Source organism: Arachis hypogaea, chromosome 5, assembly GCF_003086295.3.
Source record: "Arachis hypogaea cultivar Tifrunner chromosome 5, arahy.Tifrunner.gnm2.J5K5, whole genome shotgun sequence".
NCBI classification, from domain to species: domain Eukaryota; kingdom Viridiplantae; phylum Streptophyta; class Magnoliopsida; order Fabales; family Fabaceae; genus Arachis; species Arachis hypogaea.
The window spans coordinates 28,682,449-28,706,562 of record NC_092040.1 but is presented as its reverse complement, the minus strand read 5'-3'; the positions used below and the strand labels follow the sequence as shown (position 1 = coordinate 28,706,562).

The 24,114-nt window shown below is 37.1% G+C and overlaps 1 non-coding gene and 1 pseudogene across 1 annotated transcript; one reads left to right on the top strand and one right to left on the bottom strand.

The window, feature by feature from the left end:
* Positions 1–5,444: 5,444 nt before the first annotated feature.
* On the bottom strand, positions 5,445–6,972 carry LOC140184864 (small ribosomal subunit protein uS2c-like; annotated as a pseudogene).
* Positions 6,973–18,584: 11,612 nt separating this feature from the next.
* Positions 18,585–18,692, top strand: LOC112804588 (small nucleolar RNA R71). The gene has a single exon (XR_003203199.1). It is a non-coding gene; the product is annotated as a small nucleolar RNA R71 (small nucleolar RNA).
* The last annotated feature ends 5,422 nt before the right edge of the window (positions 18,693–24,114 follow it).

Below are 24,114 nucleotides of genomic sequence, written 5' to 3'. Positions count from 1 at the left end.
TTTTTTAATAGTAAATTATTTTTAAATTCATAAATTTAAATAATATTATTGTAAAAATAGTAATTAATATAATTTTAATTATTTTAATTAATTGATTAAGTTGGACTATAACAGGAACTAAAATTAGTTCCTTTTAATGGAGAAGAGAAAAATAGTTTGAGTTTCTATTTACTGTTTATAATGCAAAAATTAATGTAGAATTACTTTTTATGACAGGTGGACCATAAATAAAAACTAAGATAAATTTTTTACTGGAGATTTCTTACATTTCTCATTTGCATGGCTCGTTTTATATGATTCTTTCTTCATGCATGTATCACTAAATCCTATTTTTGTGGTAGTGTATATGGAACAGTGAAAAATATTTAAAATTTATGATTCACTTATAAAGTATTAATTAAGATTTTAGCTTTTGAAATAAATAAATCCGTTAAAATTTATATATATTAAATAAAGGGAAAAAAGCTTATATGATTTTTGTCAAATTATTTTGAATTTAATTAATCATGAAAAATTAATGCTACACATATCAAAATATAAAGCTCGGACATTATTAATTCAGTAGATAAAAAGTTAGTTAATAATGTAAGAGTGCAAATAAGTCATATATGTCACTAAATAAAAATTATGAATTACTTGTAAACAAAATAAAACAAAAAAAAGGAAAAATATTGCCATATTGGTTCGTAAATCACAAAATGATTTGTGTATGCAGGTACTAAATACTTTTTTCCTGATAAATCTAGAACTATATAAATATGATGTAGACTGCTCTGAAAGAAAACCTCCATCATAAGAAAATGATGTACCGACAACTGCTCAATTAATAACCAAAGTTCTTTTCTAAAATAAATTAAAATACTATTCTTTTTAATCTCTGGGTGTATCTTTGGCGGAAAAAATATATCAAGAGGTCGATCAGTTCTAAAGGAACCACAGCATTTGCAATTTTGCATGAAAAAGAGAAAAAAAAGGAAAAAAACAAAGAAGTGCGGCTGCCGACTGGTTAACATAGATAGCTGATAATGACTTCCGAAAAAGCGTTCTAAATTTAACTCGGAAAGTTTTCTTTAATTATTTAACGGAATATATGACTAGCATATACACGGATTGATATCATTAAGTTTTACTGCTACTGCGTAATTATTTTTTTATTTATAATATCTGTTAATTTACTGACCTTTATAATATTAAGAAAATATAAAAAAAAATGAAGAAGGCCATCAACAATAAATTGATTAGGTAGCTAAGCCCACTAAAAAAGGCAGGTTGATTTAGGATTTGGAATCCGTCAAATTTAAAAAATTCGCTAAATTCGTACCACTAAATTGGCAGGTTTTGACAGAACGGGAGATGTCAATGGAGCAGGGCGGGGACGGGAGATGCCTCCCTGCTCCCCATCCCCGCCCCCAGATTTACTTCCCGTCTCCGTTTCCGTTCCCCGCCGTGGGAGAATATTGCTCCCCATCCCCATTCGACCACAGGACCCCATTCTCCGCAGGGACCCCATTCCCCATCTATCTGATAATTCTAACTAATTATTAATTTCCATATGAATAGGGATGTTAGTATTCATTTTATACAAAAATAACAAGATTTTATACAAAAAAATCTAAACGATTAGATGGTGACTTCTTTCGAAATGACGCAGTGGGGGAACGCAACGGCGAGCGAGAGGATAGAGAAGTGGACAAGGTGGGACACGCGGCAACAGAGAGAAGAATGGACACGACGACAAAGTTACGGAAAGGAACGCCGCAAATAGAGAGCACGACGCAGTGAGGATCATGGTACGGTGAGGTGTGACGATGCGGTGAGAAGGGAGAGCGGCGAGAGGGTGGCTGCAGAGAGGTTGGATGGAGTATGGACAGTGTTAAGAATTTCTGAATTGAAGAAGAGTTATGTGTGTGTGTGAACTTCGGGGATTAGCGGGAATGGGGCGGGGATCCCCGCTCGGGTCCCCGCGCCTGCCTCAGGGGAATTTGGTCCCCCGTCCCCATCCCCGCGGAAAAAATTCTCCATAGTCGGACCCCCATTCGTGGCAGTCCCGCAGGGATCCCCGTGTCTCGGGGAGTTTTGTTATCTCTAGGCGGAGCGAGCCGGTCCGCCAAGCCGAAGATTTTATATTTCTTTTTTTATTAAATAAAAGAGTGATTATTATTATGAAATTAATAATTATAAAATTTTTAAACACTTTTTTTTCATTTTTTGTTTTCATTTCTTTTTTAGTTATTAAATTTATTTATTTTATTTTACAATTTCGTATATATACTCAAATTATGTGACTTATTTTCTAAAATAAAAATGATTCTATTGACAAATATTATTTTGAATAATTTTATTGAAATTAAAAATTAAAAAAATAATATAAAATTATATGATAATTTGACTATTTTTTGTATTTGATTTTTTAATTATTAGTTTTTAGTTAATTTTAATAAATTTTATTTTTCTAAAAAAAAAAGAGTCAAGCGGGCTAGCCCGCCGGCTCGCCAATCCGCCATAAAACGGGACGGACTAACATTTTTGAATCTGTTTTAGTTGACAGATCAGACCGGTCTACCCTATTTATGAAACGAACCTGAGTAGAACGAGACAAATTAAGGCGGATCGATCCGCTTTGCCATCCCTAATTAAATTGCCCGTTTCAATGGCAACGCCCCCCACAATATGTGCAACAAACAATATAACAATTACTACATACATACCCAACATAATAACTGTTTTTATAATATTTGTCTTACGATGAAAAAGAAGAGAGAAATCAAAGAAATTTATATAATTAACAAGAATTAAGAATTGAGTTATTTTTTGAGTAAACTATTAAAAATGTCTTCAAAAAATTTAATTGCTAAAAAATATTCTTAACAAATAAAAAATTACATCAAAATATCTAAAAATACAAGAAAAAGTGTCCAGACCTAAATAAATAAAAAGCTAAGATAGACTTAATATTAGAATATTGTTATGATTTTTAAATTTTTTAAAAATATTTTTGTTTATTAAATTTTGAAAAATATTGTTGTCAATGACTAATTTTTAAGTGTTATTTACTATAATTTATTTATTTATTTTACTAATTGATGAGGAAACTATCATCATTCCGAAATAGTATACTTTCATTACTTTGGCAAAGATTAACTTAAAACACAATTTCTTTTTCCTCTTACAGAAAGTCACGGACGAGATAATTATCCAAATTTGTATTGTCGTAGTGATGTATCTGATGACGTTTTCACTTAGATTTTAGTGACTAATTGAGGATATTTTACTCTGAAATGAAAAAAGTCAAAAACTTAAAACGATTCAAAGTGAAAGACCATGTAGGGACGTATCACGTATGTTAGCTGATGACGTAAACACAACAGAAATTTGATGACGTGAGTTGAAGCCATGCGCTGATGTAACAGATGATGTCATACATTTATTGGTCAGGTGTGTACTAATTGGATTTGTTGGTTTATTTCTGACTTGTGCACGTGGTTTGGTGCGCCATGTGACATTATGACTCTGTGAGTTAGTTTTGCACTTTGTCACGAGCGAAACATCTATTGCCGTTATTTTTAAGGATCTTGGTGTTGGATACTTCTTTTACATATTATTTTACTGTTAGTGAATCAATTATATATTGAGTGATTTAGTAATTAATAAATTTCTGAAGCATTTTATGACACAAATAATTTGTAAGGGATGAATTGTTAGGAGAAACTTTTTTATATTTTTCTATAAGAAATTCATCAAAGGTGTATAGGGGAGAAATATTTTTTAAGAGTCTAATTCATAAGAACGTATTGACTGTTAGAGGCGTATTGTTAATTTGTGAAAACAAATTATAAATTTGATAGGAACGTATTGTAATTCTTTTATTCAAAAATATAATTAAAATATATAAAAGGGAGAAGGGAACGTTAGTGCATTTTCATTAAGATTCATTAGGAGTATAAGTATTTTTTTTTTTGAGAATTTTTTTTATAGAAATAAAAACCACTATTTTTATCTATGATAGTTTAGAAAGCAGACAAAATTATTCATAAAAAAATAAAATTAATATTTTATCTATAAATTCTGTATTACAAAAATATCCAAATATTAAATTTTAAGTTGACTTGATTAACAAATTACCCAAATTTTTAAAATTACTTGTATCTTCTCCACTACTTTCACCATCATCAATACACATTCCAACCCCACCCCTACCTAGCACCCAATAAATTTTTGGCCATTAACACCACTCTCTCATTGGCACTGCCACCGGATCTTACTTTGTCCCAACTTTCATCAACGAGCAATACAGGAGATCCAGAATTCTATATCTGTGTGCGCTGTTGAATTGTTCTTTCTCCTCCTCTTTTGCCATTCAATCCTCTTCCTTCTCATATAGTTAATCACAATCATGCTTTCCTAATCATTGATTAATAATTATTCAAAATTGCTCACCCATTCTAATGCGTGTGATTCTCAACTTCGTCCCAAATTGTATTTTTTTAGGTTTTCTCATTTCAAATCACAAACATAAAGCAAATTAGAGTCTTGTCAAACTTTTAGTTTAGTATTAAAAAATATGTGGTAGCTATCCATTCCTTTTCTTTTTTTTGGTCTTTTTATTCAATATTCAGCTTACGTTAAACCAATGCAAATTAATCAACCCGTATAAAAAGAAGGTGATTATATTTATTTAAATTTTATGTATATATTTGTAAGTAAAAATGGAGTTATGAAATGATAATGAAAATGGTAAAAGATGATATATAATAACTAAAATAGAAGAGGAGGGAATTGAAGAAGGATAGTGCGGTTAAAAAAAAAAAAAAGAGAATAACAATGATATGAGTGAGAATATGAAGAAGATGAAAGTGTCTATTGGGTGATCTAATTGAAGGAACATGACGCAAATTGAAACCGTTTTTGGGTCTGATGGTGTTGATGGAGGTTTTTAAAAGTTTAGAATTTGAGGAAAAAATGGTGGTAGTTTAAAGGTGGAAGATAAAGGGTAGGATAATTTTAAAATTTTAATTAATTTTTTAAATAGTAAACCAAAATTTAATGTCAGAATATTTTTATCATACGAAATTTATTTTTTATTGGTAAAATATTAGTTTTGTTCTTTTATGAATACTTTGGAATGCATTCTAAACTTTTATGAGTAGAAATGGTTGTTTTTCTTTTTTTTTTTATTGTGAGAAAAAAATTTGTTCCGATAAGTTAAATAAGAGTATAAAATAAAGAAAAATGTTAGTTCGAAAATATACTATATCTTAAAAGGAATTATTTTGATTTAATTTTCTATTTTTTTAATTATCTGTTAAATTTTTTATTTTGAATATCGACTAATTACTTAATATTTTTGAATTTTTATTTTTTTTGTACGATTAAGTAAATTAGTTTTAGTAACCATTTCTCTAAATCTATGAAATTTTCAATGAAATAATTTATTTTATTATTAATTAAGAATTTCGTGTATAATTAGAACGACTTTCACAAATTGCAAATACTAATTTGTTAAGAATTAACCGAATTGAAACTATAGCAACATCATTAACTGGAATCAAAATATCCGTGAGATCGAAGTTACAATTTGTATCGGTTAAAGAAACTGTGGAATTTCTAAAGGGATACATTCTCTAAGAGCGATATACTTCTCTTGCTGATAACCAACTATGACAATATCGGGTAAACTAGTCATATATTTATGTTACCCAGATAAGTTTTCAAGTGCGATAATTGTCTCTTCAAAATAGCAATATCTTTTTTTTTTTGGAAAATTATGGATTCTGCCTGCTTTTTTATTCTGTTTTCAAGGATTTGAACTTATGAAGTCTTGTTTTTGTAGTATACCAATTGGTTAACATATAGTTGAGCCATTTTTTAATAACATAATGACACCGAGTTCTTGTTGCAGCCCATGCTATTAAATTCGCAGCTTTACTTTTTTGTGCCAACAATTAAAAATTGTTTTCCCTTATTTGCTACCTCAAAAATCAAATCACAAGCTTTTGATAAAAAGCGAGCCGTTCTTATAAGATTTAGAATATGAATACCCTTACGTTTTGTGGGTATATAAGGTGCCATTCTAAAATTTTATTTTCTAGTACCATAGCTAAAATGAACTCTCGCTTCCATCATCTCTTCCAACGTTATGTTTTAATATCTTTTGTCATTGATCCCCACAAAAAAAGAGATAGAGTATCTTGAAATAAGAAAAGTTTTGTTCCGATGGAACCTTCTCTTTTATCGAAGATTGGCTCTTGACACATGGTCACGACATTCAATTTTTTTTTACTTTTTTCTTTTTTCTCTTTCAAAAATGTAATCAAACACCTTTATTCAAATTTAAAAATTCTTAATTTGAAAAAATAGGCTTTCAGAAATTATTAAATCTTTAAAAATGATTGCTGCAACGTATTACATAAATTCTCGAAATTAAAAACAAATTTTCTATGGTGGAATAGGATATCTTTTATTTTTTTTTTCAAGTAAATTTCTTTTGGAGAAATCTTAATAAGTTATTTTTACTTTGAAGGTTGTGTTACCCTTTTGAATCTGTTACCAACTATTATCATCCCCCCAAATAAATGTTTTCTTTCAGACATTTCAACCAATCAATACGACCTCGAAAATTAGCTATTGCTAAAACTCTAGTAGTTTCTTAAAAACTCAATTCGGATATAAAACTTTAGGTATTCAAAGATTTTTTTTTGTTATTCCCAATAATAGAGCTCGGTAACAAATTACTTCTTCTAAGACACATCTAACTCGTTCAACTCAAAACAATATAATTAGCTTGCTGGGATTTAATAGTAGTGTACTTTATTAATGTGTAGATAATCAAGTATTAAAAGAGTGATAAATATTCTCTGTATGTGCTACTAGGGATGGCAATGGGTCTCCATGAAACGAGGACCTCTCTCCTACCCTCCGTCCCCATTTAATAAAATACTCTCCATCCCTACCATTCACGTCACGAGTCCCCATTTATTTTCTCCCATAAGTATTCATAAATATAAGCTTTAAAAAGATTAACACAACCATAATAAAATCTAAAATACAATTCAATCAAATGTATCAAATTAAACTATTTCAGACACAGTGTAAGAATCGCAACTAATCAACTGGTTAATTAAGTGATTATATTGCCCAAATTTGATTTCGAAAAGTTAGAGCGAGAATTTGAGGTTTTAAATATTATTTTTGGACTCATTGGGTCTTTCTGAGTCAGAAAATGTGTCTTCTGCAAAAAACCATGAAAAACTGTGAACCGACAGTTGAACCGGTTTAAATCTGCCTGGTACCGCACGAGAAAAGTGAAAAATTGTTGAAAACCTTAGAAAAATGTTAGAAGTTGAAAACCGGGCGTTAATTTTAAAGGTTTGGCCCGAAATTGGGCCAAACGAACTAAAAATGCTAACGGGTTGGACTGGACCCAAGTTGGGCCAAGGCTAATATATAAACATTAAGTGAACCCTTTTCTCCTACACACATACATTAGAATTGAGAGAGGGAGAGGAGAAGAGATTGAGCACTATTCACCTCAACCTTCCGAAGCTCATATCTTGAGCTAGAGAGCTCCGATCGTCGCACCGTTTGCGGCTACGTGTTCATGTGAAGAGCTCTATAAAGCCCATACAAGAAACAGGAGAGGTACCCACGAAATCTTTTCTATTCTTCTCTCCAAAATTTTGGTTCTTAGGGTTTGTGATTAAGTGAGTTTTTGTGATTTTGGATGTTTTGGTTTGTTATAATCCTTGCTTAGCCTAGGGTTTTGACATCCAAATCAGTTGAGAAAGTTAAGAGCCACTAAATCCTTGTGAATTTATGATTAATTGGAACCCTAGGTTGATTTGAGGTGATTTATATGTATATAGTTTGATTATTGTGGCTTTGGCAGCTATTGGAACTTAATTGTGCTTATTGGAGTGGAATTGAAAGCTTGGATTGTGGTTGGAAGCTTGTTTGTGCAAATTTGAAGATTTGGTGCATATAGAAAATCGGCCAAGGTATGGTTTCGATTTCCTCTATGTAGTATATAATATTCATGGACACTTAGGCTAGTGACCCATAGGATAGGTTTGGATTTAAATGGTTGTTGAGTTGTTAAATGATGATATGTGATGATTTATGATGAATTAATGATTGTTGAGTTTGAGTATGATGAGTGATGGTAATAAGATAATGATGATTGATTGTGTAACTTGAAAAGGCATAATGATGATATAAGTGATGTTGAATTGGATGATTTGGTATTGTGGTTGTAAAAGTGTGATATATTGGTGTTGATGTTGAAGATGATGAAATGAGAAGAAAAATGTGGTAATGTTGGTGTATTATGGCACAATAGGTTAATTTTGATGAAAGATGAAGTTTTTGAATGGTTTTGTATGATTTGGAATGTTTATGGTAAGAAATTGTGTAAATGGTGAAGTTTGGTAAAATTGGGTTTTTGGTGGACTTTGTTCGATTATAACTATTGCTTTGATTTTCAAAAATTGATGAAACTCAACTAAAATTAAAGATCTTTGAAAATCCTTTAAATCGATATAAAGTTTATGAAATTTAGAATTTTGTAGAGGAAGTTATGATCATTCAAAGTTGGTGTTAAAAATCTGAAATTCTGCAAGATTGCAGAATTTCATGATTTTTGATATGTGCGGACGCACACCCTTGTGCGGGCGCACACCCTATGAAAATTTTGACCTGTGCGCACGCTCATGCAAGGAAGTGCATTCTGTTTGCCGCGCTAGCACAGCTTGTGCGCGCACATATCTAAGGAAGAATTTCAACCTGTGCGGACGCACAGGTTGGGACGGCCAACCTGTTGGGGGAGCTGGCACAGGTTGTGCGAGTGAACAGATTCTGTAAGTTTTGCCACCTGTGCGTACACACACCCCCTGTGTGTACGCACACATTTTAAAATTTCCTGGGCATGCGCACACACAGACCCCTGTACGGCCGCACACGTCCTGTTTCCCAAATTTTACTTGTTTTTCAACTATTTTACCTTCCCAACAAGGTTGTAAGCTTCTATAACACTATTTTAAGAATTTTGGACCTAGTTTTGAGTATTAGAATATGGGATATAACTTAAGGGTTTTGGTATATGATTTTATGATAAATTAGCAAACAGAGGCCTAGGTTTCTAGCGTGCTGAGAATGGTTTGACGTTAGGTGAAGGATGATTGATATATGAGATGAGGAATGATGTGTAAAACCCGGTTAATTAACGGCTAATTAACTCATAAATAAGAATTTATTCTAGAAAGCCCAAAATGTGATTTTTATGACTAAATGTGATAGAGGAGATTGAGACGAGAATTTCGGTACCAATTTTATAGAATTCGGACCAAGATTGGATCGAACGGGCCAAACCGGGCCAACTGGACCCAAAGTAGGCCCTTGGCCCAACATAACTAAACCCTAAAACCCTAGTTTTCAGCATTCTCTCTCGTCACTTATCACTCAAACACACTGAAATTAGAAGAGAGGGGGGAAGAACACTTTCTCAAGTTCTATCTCTCCCTTGATCTTCAAACCACCATAACTTTTGATCTAGAGCTCTGATTGCCGCACCATTTGCGGCCACATGTTCACCGCGAAGAGCTCTACAAAACCCATACAATTAATCTTGAGGTAAGCCACGTTTTGCTCTTCAAATTTCCAGCTTTGATCTCGAGTTCATGAGCAAAAATGTTGAGATTTTGGGCTCTTTGATGTTATAGGACCCAACTCTCTTGAAGGAGAAGGTTAATCTTGTCTCCTTGGATCTTGGGTGTGGTAAGATTCTCAACTCTAGTGTAAATTATTGTTCTATGATGTTTGGGTATTGAGATATTGTGTATGGGTATGATGATTGTGGCTTAGGTTGTGTATGTGTGAATATTGGAGCTTGATTGGTGATTTTGAAAATCTTGAAAAGGATTTGGTGGTGAAAAATCTGTTCTTAGAAGTGTTGAGGCCTTGAGAGCTTGAGGAAAAAATGGTTTGGAAGTGCTCCGGTTGAGCTTGGGAAATCGGCTAAGGTATGGTCTCGGTTTCCCGTATCTAATATGTAATGTGGTAGGAAATACTTAGGCTAGAGGCCCTAAGATAGGCATTGAATTGTTGATGTTATTGAATGGTTGAAATATATGATGTGGTCATATATGTGATGATGATTATTGATGCCTTGATGGTATGATGTATGAGAAATATGCATGTTGTGATATATACTTGATGATTGATTATGGTTGAATTGTGGGTGGAACCATGTTGATGGTGAGTATGATATTGATTGTGTACAATGATGATTTAATGGAATCGGTGTTGTTGAAAATTGGCATGAGGAAAAGTATATGATATGTCAATGTATGTGAGTTTGAGCCACTTGGGTGAAGTGGGTTAAAATGATGGGATGGTTATTTTGTGAATTGTGGTAAAGTGTCAATGTGTGAGTTGAGGAGGCTTGATGTTGAATTTGATATATTTTGATTGATTTCAAAGAAAAGGGATGAGATTGACATGTTTGGTTTAATTTTGAAAAGAGTTGAAAATGGCTTGTTTTGAAAATGGCACTTTGTGGTTTTGTATGAAAAACATGGTTTTGGGCATACTTTGGTGGGACATAACTTGGAATACGGATCTCCATTTTGTGCCAAATCTGTTTAGAAATGAAATTGGATTCGGGATGTCCATGCCGTTCAAAGAACGGGTGAAAAACGATTTAAAATGAGAAAGTTATGTCCGTTAGAAGATTGGGGGTTGAATCTGTGAATTCTGCAGCATTGAACTTAGAAAATTTTTAGCAAAATGACCCCCCGCGCGTAGGCGCACTTGGCGTATACGCGCCGTTCTTCTAGAAAGCGCCATCCACGCGTGCGCGTGGTGTGCGCAGGCGCGCCGATGTGCTGCACCCAATGCCCAGCCATTTTCCAGAGAGTTGTGCCAGAACTGTGCCAGATTTGTGCCTGGGGAACGAGAGCACCCACGCGTACGCATGGCTGATGCGTGCGCGTCGCTTGACTATTTTTCAATCCATGCATTAGCGTGCATGACGCTTACGCGTCGATGAGTTTTGTGGCCATCCATGCGTGCACGTGGAGTGCGCGTACGCGTGGCCCTGTTTTCATCCCAAAGTTGATTTTTGACTTTTAAAAGCCAAATTTCATACTTCTAAGCCTCCGATCTCACCACTTATGTCTTAAATCATTATGATATGCCTAGCTATGAGAAAAGGGGCTAGAGAATGTGGTAACTTGCGAGTGAAGCAAGGGAAAAATGAATGATCAATAAGGATCAAAGATGATTATGCGAGATGCGGAGGATGGCGGTGGAAGTGCTTGTTAAGCCATGGGCCGAAGGGCCGTAATTGTTGATGAATTGGCTAGTCATGGATTTAACCGTGAGCCGGATGGCTAGATTATTGCCGTGTTACGGTGGAGCCATGATTATGGCTATGTATAAACGCATATATGCTGTTGAATGAATTGTGAATGTTGCACTTCTACTGTTGGAGATGAGAGTTTCCCTGGAAGGAAGCATTGGCTAGCAACCATGTGCTCCAAGTTGAGACTCGAAGCTCTTTTGACCCTATGTCGTAAGGGTGGCTGGGCACTGTGAAAGCTCCGGATGATCTCGCCCCCGTAAATATTCACCAGTGAAGGTGATGGATATAGATCATGATTATGATCAAGTTTATGATGAGTATAACTCGAGTTGGGGATGCGCGACAGAGGGATAGTCCAATGGTTAGCTACCAGGACTTGTCGGGTTGGCTCTATAACTGACAGATGATATCATCAGCCACTAGGGACAGGCATTCATCATATGCATACTATGTGAATTGATTGAGATTGCCTATTTGACTGCATATTACCTATTATTTGTCTAAATGCCTTACTTGTTCCTATTGTATATCTCTTGTCTGACATAACTGTGTTTGCTATATTATACTCCTGTTGGTGGTTGGGAGGTCTGAAGGAATGGGAAAGGGAAGTATTAGTTAGACTGAAGGATCTTTAGTCAGATGCCCTTTATGGTTTAGCTTGTTTATAAGCTTTGAATTATCTGGAGGAAGTTCTAGGATTGCCTTCGGTTTTCCTCTATTATTATGTATTATATATGTGGAAGTTGTTACCATGCTGGGGACCTCTGGTTCTCACCCATGTGGATTTTGTGGTTTTCAGATGCAGGACGTGAGGCTTCTTGCTGAAGCATGATGGAGACTTCTCGATTAGCGAAGATCCTTTGTTCTCGGGACTTTGTTTTGGTTTATCTGTTTTGTTTAGATACTTTTATCTCCATTAAATAATATAAACTGTGATGACTCCTCTTATAGGAGATTTTGGAGAATAGGTTCTCAGTTTTGTGTCCCTTTGGGTTTTCCTTGAGGTTTCCTATTTTATTTACTTGTATATATATATATATATATGTTGCTATGCTCGGACCGGTTGGTGCACGAAATTGTGATCATCAATGGCGCCATCAACATGGTACGCTCAATTGCAATCTCAACTCTTTTATCACAACTTCGCACAACTAACCAGTAAGTGCACTGGGTCGTCCAAGTAATAAACCTTATGCGAGTAAGGGTCGATCCCATGGAGATTGTTGGTATGAAGCAAGCTATGGTTATTTTGTAAATCTCAGTCAGGCAGATTCAAATGGTTATGAATGATTTATGAATAAAGCATAAAATAAAGATAGAGATACTTATGTAATTCATTGGTGAGAATTTCAGATAAGCGTATAGAGATGCTTTGTCCCTTCCGTCTCTCTGCTTTCCTACCGTCTTCATCCAATCCTTCTTACTCCTTTCCATGGCAAGCGGTATGTTGGGCATCACTGTTATCAATGGCTACAGTCCCGTCCTCTTAGTGAAAATGTTCAACGCACTCTGTCACAACACGACTATTCAGCTGTCGGTTCTCGATCATGTCGGAATAGAATCCAGTGATTCTTTTGCGTCTGTCACTAACGCCCCACAATCGCGAGTTTGAAGCTCGTCACAGTCATTCAATCCTTGAATCCGACTCAAAATACCACAGACAAGGTTTAGACCTTTCGGATTCTCTTGAATACCGCCATCAATTCTAGCTTATACCACGAAGATTCCGATTAAGGGATCCAAGAGATAAACATTCAAGCCTTGTTTGCTTGTAGAACGGAGGTGGTTGTCAGGCACGCGTTCATAAGTGAGAATGATGATGAGCGTCACATAATCATCACATTCATCATGTTCTTGGGTACAAATGAATATCTTAGAACAAGAATAAGCTGAATTGAATAGAAGAACAATAGTAATTGTATTAATACTCGAGGTACAGCAGAGCTCCACACCTTAATCTATGGTGTGTAGAAACTCCACCGTTGAAAATACATAAGAACAAGGTCTAGGCATGGCCGAGAGGCCAGCCTCCATAATCTAAGAACTAGATGTCCAAAGATGATCTAGAGATCTAAAGTTATCAAAAGATGAAAAATACAATAGCAAAAGGTCCTACTTATAGAGAACTAGTAGCTTAGGGTTTACAAATATGAGTAAATGACATAAAAATCCACTTTCGGGCCCACTTGGTGTGTTCTTGGGCTGAGCATTGAAGCATTTTCGTGTAGAGACTCTTCTTGGAGTTAAACGCCAGTTTTTGTGCCAGTTTGGGCGTTTAACTCCCATTCTTGTGCCAGTTCCGGCGTTTTACGCTAGAATTCTTGAGCTGACTTGGAACGCCTATTTGGGCCATCAAATCTCGGGCAAAGTATGGACTATTATACATTTCTGGAAAGCCCAGGATGTCTACCTTCCAACGCAGTTGAGAGCGTGCCAATTGGGCTTCTGTAGCTCCAGAAAATTCCGGGAGGTCAGAATCCAACAGCATCTGCAGTCCTTTTCAGCCTCTGAATCAGATTTTTGCTCAGGTCCCTCAATTTCAGCCAGAAAATACCTGAAATCACAGAAAAACACACAAACTCATAGTAAAGTCCAGAAAAGTGAATTTTAACTAAAAACTAATAAAAATGTAATAAAAACTAACTAAAACATATTAAAAACATACTAAAAACAATGCCAAAAAGCGTATAAATTATCCGCTCATCACAACACCAAACTTAAATTGTTGCTTGTCCCCAAGCAACTGAAAATTAAATAAGATAAAAAGAAGAGAATATGCAATGAATTCCAAAAACATCTATGAAGATCAGTATTAATTAGATGACCGGGGCTTTTAGCTTTTTGCCTCTAAACAGTTTTGGCATCTCACTCTATCCTTTGTAATTCAGAATGATTGGCTTCTATAGGAACTCAAAATCCAGATAGTGTTATTGATTCTCTTAGTTAAGTATGATGATTCTTGAACATAGCTACTTTATGAGTCTTGCCTGTGGCCCAAAGCACTCTGTCTTCCAGTATTACCACCGGATACATACATGCCACATACACATAACTGGGTGAACCTTTTCAGATTGTGACTCAGCTTTGCTAGAGTCCCCAATTAGAGATGTCCAGGGTTCTTAAGCACACTCTTTTTGCCTTGGATCACAACTTTATTTTTTTCTTTTTCTTTTCCCTTTTTTTTGTTTTTTTTGAATTCAATGCTTTTTCTTGCTTTAAGAATCATTTTTATGATTTTTCAGATCCTCAGTAACATGTCTCCTTTTTCATCATTCTTTCAAGAGCCAACATTCATGAACAACAAATTCAAAAGACATATGCACTGTTCAAGCATACATTCAGAAGTCAAAGTATTGCCACCACATCAAAATGGTTAATCTGCTATAAAATTCAAAATTCATGCAATCCTTTTCCTTTTCAATTAAGAATATTTTTTTAAGAAAGGTGATGGATTCATAGGACATTCATAACTTTAAGGCATAGACACTAAGACACTAATGATCATAAGACACAAACATAGATAAACATAGGCATAAAAATTCGAAAAACAGGAAATTAAAGAACAAGGAGATTAAAGAACGGGTCCACCTAAGTGATGGCGGCTTGTTCTTCCTCTTGAAGATCTTATGGAGTGCTTGAGCTCCTCAATGTCTCTTCCTTACCTTTGTTGCTCCTCTCTCATGACTCTTTGATCTTCTCTAATTTCATGGAGGAGAATGGAATGTTCTTGGTGCTCCACCCTTAGTTGTCCCATGTTGGAACTCAATTCTCCTAGGGAGGTATTGATTTGCTCCCAATAGTTTTGTGGAGGAAAGCGCATCCCTTGAGGTATCTTAGGGATTTCATGGTGAGTGGGATCTCTTGTTTGCTCCATCCTCTTCTTAGTGATGGGCTTGTCTTCATCAATGAGGATGTCTCCCTCTATGTCAATTCCAACTGAATAACAGAGGTGACAAATGAGATGAGGGAAAGCTAACCTTGCCAAGGTAGAGGACTTGTCCGCCACCTTATAAAGTTCTTGGGATATAACCTCATGAACTTCTACTTCCTCTCCAATCATGATGCTATGAATCAAGATAGCCTGGTCTATAGTAACTTCGGACCTGTTGCTAGTGGGAATGATTGAGCGTTGGATAAACTCCAACCATCCTCTAGCCACGGGCTTGAGGTCATGCCTTCTCAGTTGAACCGGCTTCCCTCTTGAATCTCTCTTTCATTGAGCGCCCTCTTCACAAATGTCTATGAGGACTTGGTCCAACCTTTGATCAAAGTTGACCCTTCTAGTGTAAGGGTGTTCATCTCCTTGCATCATGGGCAAGTTGAATGCCAACCTTACATTTTCCGGACTAAAATCCAAGCATTTCCCCCAAACCTTTGTAAGCCAATTCTCACACTTTGATCATGGTTCTTGGTGATCCATGCATTGGCATAGAACTCTTGAGCCATTAAGATTCCGACTTGTTGAATGGGGTTGGTAAGAACTTCCCAACCTCTTCTTCGGATCTCATGTCGGATCTCCGGATATTCACTCTTTTTGAGTTTGAAAGGGACCTCGGGGATCACCTTCTTCATAGCCACAACTTCATAAAAGTGGTCTTGATGCACCCTTGAGATGAATCTCTCCATCTCCCATGACTCGGAGGTGGAAGCTTTTGCCTTCCCTTTCCTCTTTCTAGAGGTTTCTCTGGCCTTAGATGCCATAAATGGTTATGGAAAAACAAAAAGCAATGCTTTTACCACACCAAACTTAGAAGTTTTGCTCGTCCTCGAGCAAAAGAAGAAAGAAGAGAGTAGAAGAAGAAGAAATAGAGGAGATGGAGGTGGCTTTGTGGTTCGGCCAAGGGGGAGAAGTAGTGTTTTGGTTATGTGAAAATGAAGGAGTGAAGATGGGTTTATATAGGGGTGGAGAGAGGGGTAGGGTTCGGTCATGTGAGGGTAGGTTGGGAGGGAAAGTGGTTTGAATTTGAATGGTAAGGTAAGTGAGGTTTTATGAAGGATGGATGTGAGTGGTGAGGAGAATAGTGGGATTTGATAGGTGAGGGATTTTTGGGGAAGAGGTGTTGAGGTGATTGGTGAATGGGTGAAGAAGAGAGAGAGTGGTGGGGTAGGTGGGGATCCTGTGGGGTCTACAGATCCTGAGGTGTCAAGGAAAATTCATCCCTGCACCAAGTGGCGAGCAAAATTGCTCTTTATGCCAATTCTGGCATTAAACGCCGGGCTGTTGCCCATTTCTGGCGTTTAACGCCAGCTTCTTGCCCCTTCCTAGCGTTTAACGCTAGTCTGGTGCCCCTTCCTGGCGTTAAACGCCCAGAATGGTGCCAGACTGGGCGTTAAACGCCCATTTGCTGCCCTTACTGGCGTTTAAACGGCAGCAAGTTTTCCTCCAAGGTGTGCTATTTTTCTTTCTATTTTTCATGCTGTTTTTGCTTTTTCAATTGATTTTGTGACTTCCCATGATCATTAACCTGTAGAAAACATAAAATAACAAAGGAAAAATAGATAAATATAACATTGGGTTGCCTCCCAACAAGCGCTTCTTTAATGTCAGTAGCTTGACAGTGGGCTCTTATGGAGCCTCACAGATACTCAGAGCAATGTTGGAACCTCCCAACACCAAACTTAGAAGTTGGTTGTGGCCTCCCAACACCAAACTTAGAGTTTGACTGTGGGGGCTCTATTTGACTCTGTTTTGAGAGAAGCTCTTCATGCTTCCTCTCCATGGTTACAGAGGGATATCCTTGAGCCTTAAACACAAGGGATTCTTCATTCACTTGAATGATCAATTCTCCTCTGTCAACATCAATCACAGCCTTTGCTATGGCTAGGAAGGGTCTGCCAAGGATGATGGATTAATCCATGCACTTCCCAGTCTCTAGGACTATGAAATCAGCAGGGATGTAATGGTCTTCAACTTTTACCAGAACATCCTCTACAAGTCCATAAGCTTGTTTTCTTGAATTGTCTGCCATCTCTAGTGAGATTCTTGTAGCTTGTACCTCAAAGATCCCTAGCTTCTCCATTACAGAGAGAGGCATAAGGTTTATGCTTGACCTTAGGTCACACAGAGCCTTCTTGAAGGTCATGGTGCCTACTGTACAAGGTATTGAGAACTTCCCAGGGTCCTGTCTCTTTTGAGGTAACCTCTGCCTAGTCAAGTCATCCAGTTCTTTGGTGAGCAAAGGGGGTTCGTCCTCCCAAGTCTCATTACCAAATAACTTGTCATTTAACTTCATGATTGCTCCAAGGTACTTAGCAACTTGCTCTTCAGTGACATCTTCATCCTCTTCAGAGGAAGAATACTCATTAGAGCTCATGAATGGCAGAAGTAAATCCAATGGAATCTCTATGGTCTCAGTGTAAGCCTCAGATTCCCATGGTTCCTCATTAGGGAACTCATTGGAGGCCAGTGGATGTCCATTGAGGTCTTCCTCATTGGCGCTCACTGCCTCTTTCTCCTCTCCAAGTTCGGTCATGTTGATGGCCTTACACTCTCCTTTTGGATTCTCTTCTATATCGCTTGGAAGAGTACTAGGAGGGAGTTCAGTAACTTACTCAGCTGACCCACTTGTGCCTCCAAGTTTCTAATGGAGGACCTTGTTTCAGTCATTAAACTTTGAGTGGTTTTGATTATATCAGAGACCATGGTTGCTAAGTCAGAGTGGCTCTGCTTAGGATTCTCTGTCTGTTGCTGAGAAGATGATGGAAAAGGCTTGCCATTGCTAAACCTGTTTCTTCCACCATTATTGTTGTTGAAACCTTGTTGAGGTCTCTGTTGATCCTTCCATGAGAGATTTGGGTGATTTCTCCATGAAGGATTATAGGTGTTTCCATAGGGTTCTCCCATGTAATTCACCTCTTCCATTGAAGGGTTCTCAGGATCATAAGCTTCTTCTTCAGATGAAGCGTCCTTAGTACTGCCTGATGCAGCTTGCATTCCAGATAGACTTTGAAAAATCATGTTGACTTGCTGAGTCAATATTTTGTTCTGAGCTAGTATGGCATTCAGAGTATCAATCTCAAGAACTCCTTTCTTCTGATTCGTCCCATTATTCACAGGATTCCTTTCAGAAGTGTACATGAATTGGTTATTTGCAACCATTTCAATGAGTTCTTGAGCTTCTGCAGGTGTCTTCTTCAGATGAAGAGATCCTCCAGCAGAGCTATCCAATGACATCTTGGACAGTTCAGACAGACCATCATAGAAGGTACCTATGATGCTCCATTCAGAAAGCATGTCAGAAGGACACTTTCTGATCAATTGTTTTTATCTTTCCCAAGCTTCATAGAGGGATTCACCTTCCTTCTGTCTGAAGGTTTGGACTTCCACTCTAAGCTTACTCAATTTTTGAGGTGGAAAGAACTTTGCCAAGAAGGCATTGACTAGCTTTTCCCAAGAGTTCAGGCTTTCTTTAGGTTGTGAGTCCAACCATATCCTAGCTCTGTCTCTTATAGCAAAAGGGAATAGCATAAGTCTGTAGACCTTAGGGTCAACCCCATTGGTCTTAACAGTGTCATAGATTTGCAAGAATTCAGCTAAAAACTGATGAGGATCTTCCAATGGAAGTCCATGGAACTTGCAATTCGATTGCATTAGAGAAACTAATTGAGGCTTAAGCTCAAAGTTCTTTGCTCCAATGGCAGGGATAGAGATGCTTCTCCCATAGAAGTCGGGAGTAGGTGCAGTAAAGTCACCCATCACCTTCCTTGCATTGTTGGCATTGTTGTTGTTTTCGGCTGCCATGTCTTCTTCTTTGAAGATTTCTGTTAGGTCCTCTACAGAGAGTAGTGCTTTAGCTTCCCTTAGCTTTTGCTTCAAGGTCCTTTCAGGTTCAGGGTCAGCCTCAACAAGAATGCCTTTGTCTTTGCTCCTGCTCATATAAAAGAGAAGAGAACAAGAAAATATGGAATCCTCTATGTCACAGTATAGAGATTCCTTGAGGTGTCAGAGGAAAAGAAAAATAGAAGGAAGAGGTAGAAGAATTCGAACTTAGAAAGATAGAGTTCGAATTGTACATATTAGTCCATAGAAGGATGTGAGAAGAGGGGAAGAAATTTTCGAAAATAAATAAAAAAGATTTTAAAAACATTTTGAAAATTGATTGATGATTTTCGAAAACTAAGATTGAGAAAGAAGTAAAGTGATTTTTGAAAAAGATTTTGAAATTAGAAATAAAAAAGAAATTATTGAAAACTTATTTTGAAAAAGATATGATTAAAAAGATATGATTGAAAAGATATAGTTTTAAGAAGATATGATTGAGAAGATATGATTTGGAAAAATAATTTAAAAAGATTTGATTTTTAAAATCAATGACTTGGCTAACAAGAAAATATATGATTCAAACATTAAACCTTTCTCAACAGAAAAGGCAACATACTTGAAATGTTGAATCAAATCATTAATTGTTAGCAAGTATTTTTGAAAATGGAAAGAAATTGATTTTGAAAATATATGATTGAAAAGATATGATTTGAAAAAGATTTGATTTTGAAAAATTTTGAAAACTTGAAAAAAATTTGAATTAAAAACAAAATTTTCCCTCTTGTGCCATCCTGGCGTTAAACGCCCAGAATGGTATCCATTCTGGCGTTTAACGCCCAAAATGCTACCCTTTTGGGCGTTAAACGCCCAACCAGGCACCCTGGCTGGCGTTTAAACGCCAGTTTTTCTTCCTCACTAGGCATTTTAAACGCCCAGCTTTTTCTGTGTAATTCCTCTACTGTATGTTCTGAATCTTCAATTCTCTGTATTATTGACTTGAAAAGACACAAATTAAAAAATTTTTTTGGATTTTTAATGATGAGGAAAAATCAAAATGCAACTAAAATCAAATGAACAATGCATGCAAGACACAAAACTTAGAAGTTTGTATACTACTGACACTAACAAATTGAGAATGCATATGAGAAACAACAAAACACACAAAACAAGAGAATTTAAAGATCAGATCAAGTAAATCATCAAGAACAACTTGAAGATCAAAGAAGACACATGATAAATGCAAGAAGAACAGAAACATGCAATTGACACCAAACTTAAAATGAGACACTAGACTCAAACAAGAAATATTTTTGATTTTTATGATTTTGTAGTTTTTTTGGTTTTTTTCGAAAATTATATGGAAAAGAAGATAAAGAGATTCAAAATTTTTAATAAGAATTCCAGGAATCATGCAATGTTAGTCTAAAGCTTTAGTCTAAAGGAATTAGACATGGCTAGCCAAGCTTTAGCAGGACATTGCATTCAAGAGCTAAATTGATGAAGATTAATCATCTTTGGTGATGATAAGAACATCACCTTGAAACACTAGAATTCATTCTTAAAAATTCTGAAAAATACCTAATCTAAGCAACAAGATGAACCGTCAGTTGTCCAAACTCAAACAATCCCCGGCAACGGCGCCAAAAACTTGGAGCACGAAATTGTGATCATCAATGGTGCCATCAACATGGTACGCTCAATTGCAATCTCAACTCTTTTATCACAACTTCGCACAACTAACCAACAAGTGCACTGGGTCGTCCAAGTAATAAACCTTACGCGAGTAAGGGTCGATCCCACGGAGATTGTTGGTATGAAGCAAGCTATGGTCATTTTGTAAATCTCAGTCAGGCAGATTCAAATGGTTATGAATGATTTATGAATAAAGCATAAAATAAAGATAGAGATACTTATGTAATTCATTGGTGAGAATTTCAGATAAGCGTATGGAGATGCTTTGTCCCTTCCGTCTCTTTGCTTTCCTACTGTCTTCATCCAATCCTTCTTACTCCTTTCCATGGCAAGCTGTATGTTGGGCATCACCGTTGTCAATGGCTACAGTCCCGTCCTCTCAGTGAAAATGTTCAACGCGCTCTGTCACAGCACGGCTATTTAGCTGTCGGTTCTCGATCATGTCGGAATAGAATCCAGTGATTCTTTTGCGTCTGTCACTAACGCCCCACAATCGCGAGTTTGAAGCTCGTCACAGTCATTCAATTCTTGAATCCTACTCATAATACCACAGACAAGGTTTAGACCTTCCAGATTCTCTTGAATGCCGCCATCAATTCTAGCTTATACCACGAAGATTCCGATTAAGGGATCCAAGAGATAAACATTCAAGCCTTGTTTGCTTGTAGAACGGAAGTGGTTGTCAGGCACGCGTTCGTAAGTGAGAATGATGATGAGCGTCACATAATCATCACATTCATCATGTTCTTGGGTATGAATGAATATCTTAGAATAAGAATAAGCTGAATTGAATAGAAGAACAATAGTAATTGCATTAATACTCGAGGTACAGCAGAGCTCCACACCTTAATCTATGGTGTGTAGAAACTCCACCATTGAAAATACATAAGAACAAGGTCTAGGCATGGCCGAGAGGCCAGCCCCCATAATCTAAGAACTAGACGTCCAAAGATGATCTAGAGATCTAAAGTGATCAAAAGATGAAAAATACAATAGCAAAAGGTCCTACTTATAGAGAACTAGTAGCTTAGGGTTTACAAATATGAGTAAATGACATAAAAATCCACTTCCGGGCCCGCTTGGTGTGTTCTTGGGCTGAGCATTGAAGCATTTTCGTGTAGAGACTCTTCTTGGAGTTAAACGCCAGCTTTTGTGCCAGTTTGGGCGTTTAACTTCCATTCTTGTGCCAGTTCCAGTGTTTTACGCCAGAATTCTTGAGCTGACTTGGAACGCCTGTTTGGGCCATCAAATCTCGGGTAAAGTATGAATTATTAAACATTGCTGGAAAGCCCAGGATGTCTACTTTCCAACACAGTTGAGAGCGCCCCAATTGGGCTTCTGTAGCTCCAGAAAATCCACTTCGAGTGCAGGGAGGTCAGAATCCAATAGCATCTGTAGTCCTTTTTAGCCTCTGAATCAGATTTTTGCTCAGGTCCCTCAATTTCAGCCAGAAAATACCTGAAATCATAGAAAAACACAAAAACTCATAGTAAAGTCCAGAAAAGTGAATTTTAACTAAAAACTAATAAAAATGTAATAAAAACTAACTAAAACATATTAAAACATACTAAAAATAATGCCAAAAAGCGTATAAATTATTCGCTCATCACCGGTTATCTTTGCAACCGGCTTTTGAGTTTTGATATTCCTGTTTTTGACACTCCCTTGTATATATATAATCTCGCGCTGGTTTATCCTTGTTCGTTACATTATCAATCGAAGTGTTGCGCTTTCGAGTTGCGATTTTTTGTTTACCCCCTTTTCTACAAAGGCTCCTATTTATAATCAATCATTCATACTACTCTATGTACTAAACTTTTGTTTTAGAGGTTGTAATACATTACAATCTCTGAATTATGACTTAAGCATAAGACTCTGTATGGTAGGGTGTTTACATTATGGTATCAGAGCAGTTCGTTCTTGTAGAGCCTGAGGGACGGACTGACTATGCTTCTGTGCATTCTCTGTATGTGTGTTATGTGCTATTAGTATATCTGCTTGATATAATTGGCATAAATGTTCATGAGCATGCATTTGGGACTTTGAAGCACTAGACTTCCGATATTGAGACTGATCAACTTAATATCGATTGTTTGGTGTGTATAGGGACCAGATGGCGCTTCGTGGACGCAGTGGAGGCCGTAGAAGAGGTCGTACGAATGCTCGTGCGCCGGAGATTAACCCTAACGATCCGGTGAACTTTATGACAGTGTTGGAGAATATGGCTGCTGCTATGTAAGCCACTGCTGAGGCTCTTGGCCAACAGATGAACAACCATGGTAATGATGGAGGTGGAGCTCAGGGCTCGATGACACTGGCAAACTTCTTGAAGGTTAATCCACCCAAGTTCAAGGGAACTACTAGCCCGACAGAGGCTGATACATGGTTTCAGGCTATGGAGCGAGCACTACAAGCGCAAGTGGTACCTGAAGGACAACGTGTCGAGTTTGCTACCTATTTGCTCACTGGTGAAGCGTCGCATTGGTGGCAAGGTATCCGACGTCTTCTGCAGCAGGGTGATGACTATATCACCTGGAATGTCTTCCAAGAGGAGTTCTATAAGAAGTACTTTTCTGACTTCTGCCAGGACGGCTAAGGAACTTGAGTTACTGCAGCTGAAGCAGGGTATCATGTCCGTATCTGAGTATACTGACAAGTTTGAAGAGCTGTTCAGGTTCTCTCGTATGTGTTAAGGGACTCCGGTGGAGTATGAGGAATGGGAGTGTGTTAAGTATGAAGGAGGACTCCGGAGCGATATCTTCAGCTCAGTGGGACCAATGGAGATCAAAACTTTCTCCGAATTGGTGAACAAGTGTAGGGTTGCTGAAGAGTGTGTGAAGAGGGCAGCCGCTGAGAAAGGAAGTCACAATGGATCATTCCCACAGAATCGAGGGAAGAGCTTTGTAGCTAGAGGTCCGCCTTTCAAGAGGGGAGGTTCCTTTAGGAGGCCCAACAACAACAACTCCCAAGGGAAGAAGTTTGGGAAGCAGCCTCAGAATGATCAAGCTTGTACTAGATGTGGGAGTCACCATCCGGGAGCACCATGCAAGGCCGGATGGGGTTTGTGCTACAATTGTGGAAAGGCGGGGCATAAAGCCACAAGCTGTCCGGAAAAGCAGAAACAAGGTGCTGGGAAAGCACAACAGACTGGTCGGGTGTTCACCACTTCAGCTATAGGTGCTGAGGGATTTGAGGCACTTATTCGAGGTAACTGTGAAATGGCTGGTCAAACTTTAAATGCTTTATTTGATTCGGGAGCATTGCATTCATTCATTGCATTTGAGAAAGTCCATGAGTTAGGATT